General features: G+C 38.3%; 1 long non-coding RNA gene across 1 annotated transcript in view; it reads left to right on the top strand.

The window, feature by feature from the left end:
* The window catches only part of LOC124629241 (uncharacterized), a 20622-nt gene extending 7353 nt beyond the window's left edge, over positions 1 to 13269 (top strand). The window contains exon 3 of the long non-coding RNA XR_006984179.2: positions 12726 to 13269. This is a non-coding gene — a long non-coding RNA (uncharacterized LOC124629241). The remainder of the gene's footprint in view (positions 1 to 12725) is intronic.
* Positions 13270 to 13619: the final 350 nt, after the last annotated feature.

Here is a 13619-nt window from a genome sequence, read left to right as displayed (position 1 = left end):
ACACTATAACTACAATATAACAATCACACTATAACTATAATATAACAATCACACTATAACTATAATATAACAATCACACTATAATTACAATATAACAATCACACTATAATTACAATATAACAATCACACTATAACTATAATATAACAATCACACTATAACTACAATATAACAATCACACTATAACTACAATATAACAATCACACTATAACTATAATATAACAATCACACTATAACTACAATATAACAATCACACTATAACTATAATATAACAATCACACTATAATTACAATATAACAATCACACTATAACTACAATATAACAATCACACTATAACTACAATATAACAATCACACTATAACTATAATATAACAATCACACTATAACTATAATATAACAATCACACTATAACTATAATATAACAATCACACTATAATTACAATATAACAATCACACTATAATTACAATATAACAATCACACTATAACTATAATATAACAATCACACTATAACTATAATATAACAATCACACTATAACTATAATATAACAATCACACTATAACTATAATATAACAATCACACTATAATTACAATATAACAATCACACTATAACTATAATATAACAATCACACTATAACTATAATATAACAATCACACTATAATTACAATATAACAATCACACTATAACTATAATATAACAATCACACTATAACTATAATATAACAATCACACTATAACTATAATATAACAATCACACTATAACCGCAATATAACAATCACACTATAACTATAATATAACAATCACACTATAACTACAATATAACAATCACACTATAACTACAATATAACAATCACACTATAACTATAATATAACAATCACACTATAACTACAATATAACAATCACACTATAACTATAATATAACAATCACACTATAACTATAATATAACAATCACACTATAACTATAATATAACAATCACACTATAACCGCAATATAACAATCACACTATAACTATAATATAACAATCACACTATAACTATAATATAACAACCACACTATAACTACAATATAACAATCACACTATAACTACAATATAACAATCACACTATAACTATAATATAACAATCACACTATAACTATAATATAACAATCACACTATAACTACAATATAACAATCACACTATAACTATAATATAACAATCACACTATAACTATAATATAACAATCACACTATAATTACAATATAACAATCACACTATAATTACAATATAACAATCACACTATAACTACAATATAACAATCACACTATAACTATAATATAACAATCACACTATAACTATAATATAACAATCACACTATAACTATAATATAACAATCACACTATAACTACAATATAACAATCACACTATAACTACAATATAACAATCACACTATAACTACAATATAACAATCACACTATAATTACAATATAACAATCACACTATAACTACAATATAACAATCACACTATAACTATAATATAACAATCACACTATAATTACAATATAACAATCACACTATAACTATAATATAACAATCACACTATAACTATAATATAACAATCACACTATAACTACAATATAACAATCACACTATAACTATAATATAACAATCACACTATAATTACAATATAACAATCACACTATAACTACAATATAACAATCACACTATAACTATAATATAACAATCACACTATAACTATAATATAACAATCACACTATAATTACAATATAACAATCACACTATAACTATAATATAACAATCACACTATAACTATAATATAACAATCACACTATAATTACAATATAACAATCACACTATAACTACAATATAACAATCACACTATAACTACAATATAACAATCACACTATAACTACAATATAACAATCACACTATAACTATAATATAACAATCACACTATAACTATAATGTAACAATCACACTATAACTATAATATAACAATCACACTATAATTACAATATAACAATCACACTATAACTACAATATAACAATCACACTATAACTACAATATAACAATCACACTATAACTATAATATAACAATCACACTATAACTATAATGTAACAATCACACTATAACTATAATATAACAATCACACTATAACTACAATATAACAATCACACTATAACTACAATATAACAATCACACTATAACTACAATATAACAATCACACTATAACTATAATATAACAATCACACTATAACTATAATATAACAATCACACTATAACTATAATATAACAATCACACTATAACTACAATATAACAATCACACTATAACTACAATATAACAATCACACTATAACTACAATATAACAATCACACTATAACTATAATATAACAATCACACTATAACTATAATATAACAATCACACTATAACTATAATATAACAATCACACTATAACTATAATATAACAATCACACTATAACCGCAATATAACAATTACTGATTACTGATCAGTAAATAAGGGTTACGGTTCGAACCCGTGTACAAAAAATAATAACACACACACACACACAAACTCAAACACACTATGGTGTTGTATGAAAGGAGATCAGTGAGAGAGAAAAACAACAATTAGAAAGGAGACATGTACCAGACAACCTTTTGGACATGTTAGCGACTATTACAGCACGGTGCTGATGAATTCTCGATTCTGATTGGTCCGAAGGTTTATTATTATTAATGCACTCGTTCTAATACGTTATTGTTTCTATAGCAATATCTCACACGAGGACTTGTATGGTCGATGCTCTACATAATCGGATAGTTAACACGATGATAATGCTGAGGTTCAACATTTCACGTTCACGGAAGGAGTCTCCAGTGTCAGCGATTTGTAACAGTCAGAGCTACAGCTTTAAAATGTTTGGTCTTTAGGGGGGACAAAAAAAAGAGAGATGCTGGTGAGGGAGCGACTGTTTACAGCTGCTATGACATAACGGTCATAACAGAAACGAGCGAACATTTCTAGAACATTCTAAAAATGTGACTATAAACGGATAAAAAGTACAGTATGCTGTATCGTTAATTAACACGTTAAAAATGATCGTCGTTGGCAGTTCGATGTGGTGTAAGTGGAATGGGGTTATTATGGGATGTGCTGTTATAGGAAAATACCTACACCACTCTGTTGTTGATGCTTTTCCTATAACAGCACGCCCTGTTGTGCGTTATTCCTTACTTGTCGAATGAGAGCGAGCCGTTCACGTAACACGTGGCGCTGAAGAGCAGAGAGGTTCTCATTTATAACTTAAACTGTTCTCCTAGACGTTTTGAATAAACGCTGAATGAAGCAAAACACACACGCACACACACACACACACACACTAGGTCACATGTCGTTAGCCACTGTGCTGCACTTATTAGGAAGTATGGAGCTGTTTTTCTCTCAACATCAGCATTTCTGATGCACACACACACACACACACACACACACACACACACTGGTTCAGGGCCGCTGGTTTTGTCGCAGTGAAATTCGGCCTGTGATCAGTAGGTTGGGTCGTTTGTAGAGTTCAGTGAGTTCAGTCAGAGCAGTCGGTGCGTTATGATGCTGGTTTTATTATTAATAAGATAATAAAGTGTATTATAGTTACTGTACATGTAAAGGGCGTGAACGCGGACTGAGTACAGAGGTCTTTAAGTGCACAGAGGGAAAAGTCATAAACAGGGTGGAGGGTTAATCTCAGAGCGCTGACTTATTTTTTCCACAAACATCCTCAATGTTCAGTACAGTTTAATGACCGCCTCGCGATGGTTAATATTCTCTCTCTCGCTCTCTCGGTATCGCCGAGCCATTCATATTCAATCACTCGTTCGAGCAAAAATGTACTTTTACATTTTTCCAGCTGGTGAATTCCACATGCGATTCAAAGAGGATCATAAAGAGAAGAAGAAGAAAACAATCTCTTCAAGAGATCTTTATATAGTGTACGGTTCTTAGCATCCGAAACGCACGCTTCTGCTTAACTTCCCACGGTTCTACATAGAACCTTTTACAATCGATGATACCTTAAGGATTCTAGACTTACAGAGAGTTTAGTGACGTCATTTGGATGGTTAAGGGCTCTTAGCATCGTAAAACATCTGCTTGAAATCCTTTCTAATAGGAAAACACGCCGTGGTAAGGTTCGAGACAGAACCTTTAAGGACTCTAGATTTAAGCGTTTTTGTTGTTGTTGTTTATTTTCTTCAAGGGTTCTTTGGATAGTTTTTGATATCCTGAAAGGCTTCTGCTGGAACCTTTTCTGAACACTCGGTCGTAGGGTTCTATACAGAACCTTAAGGATTCTAAAGGAGAACATTTTCCACAGTGGAACAATCAAAGAACACTTACGGGTTCTAGATATGAGCATTTTTTTTAAGCATGTGGTGGACTGTGTAGGTCTGAGAAGACCGTTACGTTATACGATTATCTTTCTACACTTTTTGATAGCTTCCTGATGCGGTTCTAATTAGAACTGTCGTGTGGTTCTGCGAGGTCAGGGGTTAACAATGCGGTTCCGTTTGCGTCGTTCTTACTTTTCATTGCTGGTCTGGGGCTTCTGTTGGAGTTTGGTACAGGCCAAAACCTTCAAAAAAATATATATAATTCGAGGGTTATTTAAAGGTTCTTAGCTTCCTTAAAGGGTTCATTCTGGAACCATTCTGCATACAAGCATTTAGGGTTCTCCAAAAAATCTTTAAAGGTTACGGATTTAACATCTTTCACCACGCAGGTGTATATATTTTTAGCAACATTTCTTCGTTGTTTTTAAGTTATATCAGTGCACATATTTTCGAGTAGACTTTACTTCAAGGGAGTATTTACGACTTCGTCCAATCATGTTCCATCTACTTGAATAAATTATGTCGATGAAGAATGTCATGAGTAAAGCTGGAGTAATCTAGATTGAGCGATATGCCGAAGTGGAGAAGATGGCCGCTCTCGTCCAGGATAAACAGGAAGGACAGTGGGCATGTACGCAGTCGGGGCCTCAAGCTACGCAGGCTTCATTCAAAATAACTGACTTTAATTCATTGGGATACGTTTATTTTAAAGTATTTTAAATTGCGAAATATTTAATTGAACCAAAGACTTTGGTTTGAATGGAATAGACAAGAGAAAATGAATAAGGTCAAGTTCTTTTTTCAGTGTATGCTTCACTTCCTGGGTTGGATCTTAAATGTTCTGCATATATATAGCGCTTTTTTAACCGTAGTCGTTCTACAAAGCGCTTTACACTGGTTCTCATTCACCCATTCTCACACACCAATGGTAGCAGAGCTGCCACGCAAGGCGCTAACTTACCATCGGGAGTAACTTGGGGTTCCGCGTCTTACCCGGGGACACTCCGGCATGTGCAGTCACGTGGGCGGGTACCACGGCTAGCCGCGCGGCTGTTCGCTGTAACACGACGAAGTCAGTTTTCTGAGTATTTTTAAATCCAACGGCCACTATGCAGTACTGATATTACGTCTGAAAGCATCGCAGTTTCCCTAAAATTGTTGTTTTAAAGTCATTAAAGCTCCTTTTTCTTTTTGACGAGACGTTCTAACGTCAAGAAGAAGAGGGCTGGATAAACAGTCGGTCCCCAGTTCAAACCTGAGCCCTTGCCCAGTGTTCCTGGGACAGACCCCCAACACCACCATGACCCTGACCAGGATAAAGTGCGTACTGAAGACGAATTAATGAAAAGATTACATTCCGATGGGAAAAATGATTGCTTTTTCGAGTCACTCCTGAACGGCTGCTCGAGTGCGTCCGGTGTGAAAAGAAGCTCACGAAAGTGTCCCAGAAGTGACGTGTTTAACGACGTATATTTAACTATTGCTTTATGCACCGAGGACTGCTGTACAAAATATAAGTTACTATAGCAAATCATCTCTGTTTAAAGCTTTCTCTTGGCTAACAGGAGTTTTAACATGGATTCTCATTTGTGGTATCACCTATGTCACCAATATTCCTCCTAAAATTTTGTGTTAGAATTACAGAGAGAAAAAAGAGATGGACTCAGTGCCAGCAGGACAGTTTTCCCCCTCTATATATTTTTTGTCTTACTGAGTGAAACCTATATCTACTGAGCAAAAATACCCTATGAGCTTTTTTTCTGCATGGGAGCATCATCAGAAGTGCTTCGAGAAAACATCGCAGTGTCTAGATCAAAAGGCAAAGCTTTACTGCTGCGATTAATTCATATATTTTTAAAATAATCATTTAAAAAAGCCTTTATTTCCATTCCGTCTATGGTTTTATTTAGTATTAGATCATTATCATACTTCTTGTTTTTTTTCCCCCTAACAGTTGTTGGCATGTAATATGTTCACATGTAACATGTCTCTCTCTCTCTCTCTCTCTCGCTCGCTCGCTCTATATATACATATATAATGCTGTATTCAGCTACGCTACAGGAGGCACGCGTTCCCTAATGAGAACAGACGAACGCAGACCAGTCCAATCCCAATCAACTAGAGTGTCAAAACCAGTCTCACCGTATCTCTCGCTCTCTCTCTCTCTCTCTCTCTCTCTCTCGCTCTCTCTCTCTCTCTCTCTCTCTCTCTCTCTCTCTCTCTCTCTCCATCAGACTCTCTCTCGCTTTCTCTCTCTCTCTCTCTCTCTCTCCATCAGACTCTCTCTCGCTTTCTCTCTCTCTCTCTCTCTAGCTCTCTCTTTCTCTCTCTCTTTCTCTCTCTCCATCAGACTCTCTCTCGCTTTCTCTCTCTCTCTCTCTCTCTCTCTCTCTCTCTTTCTCTCTCTCCATCAGACTCTCTCTCGCTTTCTCTCTCTCTCTCTCTCTCTCTCTCTCTCTCTCTCTCTCTTTCTCTCTCTCCATCAGACTCTCTCTCGCTTTCTCTCTCTCTCTCTCTCTGTCTCTCTATCTCTCTCTCTCTGTCTCACATTCTCTCTCTCTCTCTCTCTATCTCACATTCTCTCTCTCTCTCTCTCTCACATTCTCTCTCTCTCTCTCTCTCTCTCTCTCTCTCTCTCTCTCTCTCTCTCTCCCTCTGCATGAAGATGCAGTCTTTTTTCCAAACATACCTAAAACATGATACACACAATCTCTCAACCGCACAATCTGGCTTTTCATCATGTTCCCGTATTACAACGACGCCTCTTTGATTGATATCTCACTCTCCCTCAGGGCCTCCATTACCCGGCGCTGGAACCTCACATGATTTTACAATCATGCGCAAACCTCAATCGTTGTTTTTCCTGACTGTTTTTGGATTCCAGATCATTCCTCACATTACTTCTTCTTCTTCTTTTCTTTTCTGGTCTTTTTTTTTTTTTTTTAACACATAACTGCATCCACGCTGATCCCCAGAGGACGATGCGTTGTCTGCCCTTCCTCTCGCTGTCAGACGCGGGGTTGATACGCCTCGCTCTGGGTAAGGAACTTTAGCTCGCCCGCTTTCGCTTCAGCATGGCTCTCTGAGGAATTCTCTTTCGTCTCGTCTATAGCTCACCAGACCGAAGATGAGATCTGTTAGCAGATGGATAATACGATTCGTCGTGTCTTTACAGCACAGTCAGCAGGGAGCGCTGAAACTAACATCTACCGTAAGAGGAGATGCCAATGCCAATACATCACTGCATGAACCGCTTCTAAACTTATCGCTTTACTTTATCGCAAATTCAGTTGAATTGAACAACATGGCTTCTGGCAGCTTATAAAAGAGCACTTGATCCGGCACATCGTTTATTTAGCATTTCGGTTATTTTATATATATATATATATATTATGTGCACAACTTAATGAAGCCTTGCGAGATTATTGAGAAATAGAGGTCATGAAATCGTATCATGTGCATGAAATGTAGGAGATTTCAGGCTTTTAAATCGCTATTTATCATTAAGCAGACTGAGAACTCATCGGCTACGCTTACGTCTCACTCTACGTTCATTCATAGATGTATTTATAACTAATCGGCCCTCGAGATGAGCAACACTGCCTTCAAACGGCATTCCATGTCCGTCAGACATTAGCACCTAATCCTGCTCCGTGCCCGAGTCGATATTACGCAAGAAAAAAGTCTTTTTTTTTCAAGCGCAAATCTCACAAATAGCATTCAAGTCTGTAGTTACACTATACTGCCATGTATACGTTTGTGTACACTTGACCATCACACTCATACGTGTTTACTGAACATCTCATTCCGGATGTATTCCCACTGTACGCTTATAATAACCTCCACTCTTCTGGGAAGGCTTTGCATTAGGTTTTTAGGCCGTGGCTGTGTGGGGATTTGTGTTCGTTCTGCTACGAGAGCGTTAGTGAGGTCAGGAACCGATATCAGGCGAGGAAGCTCCAGTTCTAGTTCACCACAAAGGTGTTCAGTGGTGCTGAGGTCAGGGCTCTGTGCAGGACACTCGAGTTCTCCCTGGAGCTCGCAGGGGCGCAGGGGCGTCGGAACAGTGCTGGAACGGTGTTTGGGTCTCTTAGTTCCAGTGAAGATAAATTGAAACGCTAGAACATACAAACACATTCTATACGACTGTGTGCTTCAAACATTCTGGGAATAATCTGGGGAAGAACGACATATGAGTGTGATGGTCGGGTGTCTGCAAATTTTTTGCCAGATAGTGTGTGTCTGAAGAATTAGATCTGGAAAAGTTTGTGTTTTTTCAAGGGGGTGCTTACATTCAGTATAAAGAGACTTCATTCTATTTTTGTTAGGACTGATTTTATTTATTTATTTATTTATTTATTTATTTTCATTTTTACTTTATGCTTATAATTTATATTTATCATATTTGTAATGTAAGTGCTTTTCATGAGAGAGAGTTTACGGGAATAAACAGTGTTTTGTAAGTCATTTAGCTATATATATATATATATATATGATTAATAAAGAAACATGTAGTATAATGCCATCTGTAATATGATAGATACGTCAATATTAATGATATATATTCAATAAAATCCCATATAAAATAATATAAAACGTATAAATAAATAATATTTGGTTTAATGCCAACATCTTAAGTCGCAAGTTCCTGTGAAGCTTGATCGTAATTTTCCCCCCCACCGTTTCTGATGAAAAGATCAAATCATTTAATTACATTTTTAGAACACACAAAGATTCTGTACAGATCCTTTGTGTGGTGTGTGTTTATTGTGTGTTTGGTGTGTGTGTGTGTGTGTGGTTTCATCATCACTGTGCCTCACCAGTATGAAGCATCTTCTTCGGTAATAAAATGAAGAACGCATGGCAGTGGTCCAGGATGGTGTTGACATCAGGGCATGTTAAATATAACAGTCTGGCACACAGCTAGTCGTTCTAGCATTTATCCCTGCTTTTCTATAAATACACGCTTCCCTCCTCATAATTACAGCCCTCTCAAAGCTGTTTAGATGGGAGGAGGACAGTAAGGAGGCGAACAAAAAGTGTGTGAGTGTGTGTTTGTGTGTTTCTCGTGTGTCACTCTTGCACATCTTTAGCTCTATTTGTTGTTTGTTATGTAGATCATTCACAATTCATAATGATGATAATAGTGTTTTTTTTATATTTATATATATATATTTGGGCTGAATAAAGGAAATGTGGAGTGCATACTGGTGTAGATAAGGCGTGTGTGTGTGTGTGTGTTTATCTTTAGAAAGCGTAGTTCACCTCCACACTTTGCTGATATTGCGGTGATGTGGATTAAGGGTGTAACGATCTGTATTTGGATCTGTGTTTCTTTAGTGTCAAACCCAAAAGTGGGCGTGGCCTAGAACCAAAGAGTTCTTCCTTTCTTCCGTTCTATCAATTTAAGTAAGAAACCTGCCTCTATACCTCCAGAAAGAAAGGAAACACTGGGTACCAGAAGTAGAAATGTCAGCACGGTGTGTGAATTCTGCCTCTGACAGTTCTTCAGCCTCAGCTCCATCGCTCCAGTGATCTCGCTTAGAGATGTGCGCTGGACCGTTTTTTAAATCCCGCTCACACGGTTATCATTTACGTTCGTACGATCATTTCTAATGATTTTAGTCGTTTCTATTTAAACCCCTCTCCTCTAGCACATGATAGCTACCAGCTGCGGAGGATGAAGGCTAACACATGATTCCTCTGAGACACGTAAAAGCCCCTGCGTTTTTTTCCCCCCGAGTTCCTGCTCATGCTCCATCGAAAGGTGGTATAACACACTCAAAGGAAAGCTCTGTCAGTCCTCTTTTGAGTACATGAGCTCAGAGACACCCATGACCGATTAGTGTTGCTGTGATTGACAGCGGAGAGAGTATGCCATCTCACCTACCCTGAGAACACAGCCAAGTTTAGTTCTGTTAGAGTCCGGGCCAGGTAGAGCTGTGGCACGGTCACAATTCGGACTCAAAATTTAGGGTAGTGCCTTTTTTCACCACTCCTTGTTGCACCAATTTCCTTCCCCGGACTAGGAAAAACGAAAGAAAGCGCCCCCGTCGACTTGGAAACCCTACTCATGGGCTCGAGATGGTCTTCTCAACTCCAGGTTCAGCGAGTGACATGGAATGGACATGGCTGCTCATAGCATCAACAGTAAAGCACTTCTTAGCTTTAAACAGGTTGTGCTGTATATACGAGTATTTGCTTTAGATCGATGATTCTCAACCTGGGGGGGAAGGATCAGAAAGGGGGGGGGGCAAACACAGACAGGGCATCATTCGGGTATTTTTAAAACATATTTTATTGCTTTTCAAATAGGATGTACACAAATGAAAAACCGCGCATTCCTTCTCCCTCTGTATTTTCTTTTTGCTGGGAGAGGCGGAGCTTAGCCTGCCTTTTATCCAGCTGTCAGTGCAGACCGGTGTTGCCAACTTAGCGACTTTTCAGACCCCTTTAGCGGCTTTATTTTTGCAACAAAAAAGCGACTGATGGCAAATCTGGCGACTTTTTGGACAAACCAAAAACGTCCTTTCCAAATGTCTCCAGATCTGTCCTGCAAGCGCGAGGTCTTGCTTTCCCGCTGCACTCTCACCTCTCCCTGCGTCCGCTCTGTTCGGTGAGGCGCCGAGAGCCGGAGATTTAACGGCGTCCCGGATGACGAGACGCGCCCGTAGATATAAAGAATAGATCATCATTATGCCTGGTCTCCTCCAATGGGGGGAGGGGAGGAGGGTCGTGTCACGTGATTTTTTGTAAGTATGACATTTCGCTTTTTAATAAATCCAGAATTGTCCTTGTTAGCGAATTGCTGTGGTATAAGAGGAATCACAGAGACAGCTGCTGTGCCCCTATCGAGAGGATTAAGGATGCATAGAAGAGTGCTCTTCTGAACCCCAAACAGGGAAATAGGACAAGGCCTTACGGACCTTGCAGCCTGTGCGCTATTCAGGACACGGTGCCAGTTTTTTCTTTCATTTTGTTCTGTTACGAAAACATACGACGCACACGATCATGATCATCAACATCATCGTCATCGTCATCATCATCATTACACCGGCGTCTTCAGCGTGTATGGCGAATACCCCACATGACCACCATCGGCCACGTGACCAACAAAGAGAGCGGAAGATGACTTGTGCATGTGTGTGAAAGAGGAAAAGTGCTTACAGCGCCTTCTTTAGCCCTGAAAAGGTTAAAGTGCTCAGGTCAAAGTGTCAGTCCATTACCTGATCCACAGCGTGACCACATTCCACAAAGAACAGCACGATAGACAGATTGCGAATGAAAGAAAGAAGAGCTAGATGGATAAAGAGAAAGCCAACCCCAAAGCGAACACCAGACCTACAGAGGTTGACTCTTACTCCTAATATCTCTTTAATCTCTTTTAATCCCCCCATTATCCAAATAGTGGTCTGTCTCTCCACCTGTTTAATATGGTTCATCCCGCACAGCCATCTGAGGTGATGGGAGTGACGTCGTGGCTCTCCGAGCTCCAGTGTGAGGATTTTTGTGGCATTGTTTTTATTTACTTGAATGGATGATGATGTGCATTTTCTTTTCAGCTGAACAAACATTGAGGTATTAAAAAAAAAAAAAAAAAAAGGCAAACACTTCATGACGGCGTGATACGGCGCGACCCGATCCAAAGGTGTAACCGCTATCGACCCAAATTTGGATTATTTTCCCTTAGCAACACATCCTGAAGTGCTTATTCCTCTTACACCATAGCACTTTGCCAGCGATTAACATTTTTTATTCAGTAAAGAACAGCATGTCGTACTTTTTATCCCTTTATAGTTACATCTTAATCATGTTTCATGAACCTGGGAAATGCAAACCCGCCGTCCGGAAGAGTTTTCCATGGCGGGAAATGCACTGTTACTGGAGACTCCTTCCATACATTTTAAATAAACATCTTCTTTGTTAAATAATGACATTTGTATTATGTTTATTATTAAGCGTGTATAGACTATATGGATTGTCCACCATGCATACAAGTCTAGAAATGTACACTGGATTATAGAGAAACGAGATCTTTTCACAATTGTAAAATGTCACGCTTTAGTCGAGGTAATTGTGAACTGCTGTGTAGACCGTATGCGTGCGGACATCCAACCAAAATGTCTTTATATTCACGTGCTGTGATATTAAGATGCTCAGCGTGTTCTTGTGTCTCAGCTCAGAGAAACGAAAGCTATGCATAACACAGTACACATTTATTTTTCATCAAACCTCATCAGTTATTCATTCTGTATTTTCCAGCCTATCAATCAGGCTCATTCATGATGCAAAGTCCATTTTATTCCCTCTCTCGCTCTTTCCTTTTCTGCTCTCTAGCCGATGTGCGTCCATACTTCCCTGCGACCTGACTGGAGACGTTTCTGTCTCTGATCTGGAGCAGCCGGCGGCCTAGTCCGCACCGGCGTGGGGGAAATACGACCGATTCAACTGAGCAAACGTGGAAAACGAACGTGATTACAACGACTGAGACTATTCATCAGTATTCATCGATACCGGAACATTTTTATTTATCTCTGTTTATGCCGGTTCCCGTGTGCCGCAAGCAATGAACTCCTCGCGCTGAGACGCCAGCAGCTTGTGAGCATAGATTTTGCGGGGGCAGGACGACATTAATAACAACATAACCTCAAACAAAATGAAGTCTCGAGGCTCTCTCACTCGACTGATGTTATAGTAACCCCATAACTGAGAATCAACAACATTCAGCCATGCAGTGTACAGTCTAACAGCTTGTTTTGAGTGGGTTTTCAGACTGACCTTTGTTCAACGGCGTTCATCGACCAAGGTTGACACGTTTTTGTTTTGTTTTTTCAGGAAAATGTCTGGCAAAATGTCTTAAAATCCACACAATAGACTTCAAACTAACCCCCCCCCCCCCCCCCCCCCCCCCAAAAAAAAAAAAAATAAAAACAACTTGGGCATTGGAAAGGAATGGAAAAGACATTTTCTTCTTCTTTTTCTCAGCCTTTGTATAGAAAAACAAGTATTTCACAAGTATTTCTGATTTACAGACATTATCCACTCCCTAACACTTACCTCTCCTAAACGTCAGTTTTTAATACACCGCGTATCTTACAAATTAGAACTTAGAAAATGATCTGCGCATCATTTTCTTAAACTTTGCCTTTCTGTGTATTTAATTCCAATTATTTGCTATCAAATTCGATCTTGGTTACAGCGTTATATATATATATTTAAACTAACCCAATG

The sequence above is a fragment of the Ictalurus punctatus genome, chromosome 19 (genome assembly GCF_001660625.3).
Source record: "Ictalurus punctatus breed USDA103 chromosome 19, Coco_2.0, whole genome shotgun sequence".
Lineage (NCBI taxonomy): Eukaryota > Metazoa > Chordata > Actinopteri > Siluriformes > Ictaluridae > Ictalurus > Ictalurus punctatus.
Note: the sequence above shows the minus strand (reverse complement) of the source record. Positions and strands in the feature narration are given on the sequence as shown.